The sequence below is a fragment of the Penaeus monodon genome, chromosome 19 (genome assembly GCF_015228065.2).
Source record: "Penaeus monodon isolate SGIC_2016 chromosome 19, NSTDA_Pmon_1, whole genome shotgun sequence".
Classification (NCBI taxonomy): domain Eukaryota; kingdom Metazoa; phylum Arthropoda; class Malacostraca; order Decapoda; family Penaeidae; genus Penaeus; species Penaeus monodon.
In genome coordinates, this window is record NC_051404.1 from 45,232,894 (window position 1) to 45,233,436 (window position 543).

Here is a 543-nt window from a genome sequence, read left to right on the forward strand (position 1 = left end):
AAATAAAGCCTCTGTATTACTAAAACTATATTACTACCACGGTAACTACTGCTGAATTATTATCATCATCGCCATCATAACTTCACGTATCAAGTTAGGAATAATGCTTCTGACTATATCAGCAATGCCCTTCACAGTTCTCGGGTAGAAAATACGGACTGTACTGCACAAGCCCCCACCACCACACGCACTCGTTCAACGAACGTAGAGTGAATCATCGCAAACTTATAGGCCATATATCTTGCCAAATGCCATGCATCGATGAATGGCTTTATTCGTCTTGCCAGCAAAATGACCTGCCAAGTGTGCCACACCCGACACAGCTTTTTCCTTATCAAATAACCTTTTCGTCCTTCAGATGCAACTAGAACGTAGAGACACTGTCTGGTTTTTGTGACGTAAACACTGGGAGGGTCACTGGGAGGGTCACGACCACGTTTCTGTCAGGAAATGATGGGGAGGCAGATTTCTTTGGGGATAAACTAATTATATATTGATTAACCTTCTCTAAAATCTGTATAATTTCTTTCTACAGTACAGCCA

The 543-nt window shown here is 41.8% G+C and overlaps 1 protein-coding gene across 3 annotated transcripts in view; it reads right to left on the minus strand.

The window, feature by feature from the left end:
- Nucleotides 1-543, minus strand: part of LOC119585260 (high-affinity choline transporter 1-like) — a 75,683-nt gene that overhangs the window by 14,951 nt on the left and 60,189 nt on the right. The gene's annotated exons all lie outside the window — the stretch shown is intronic.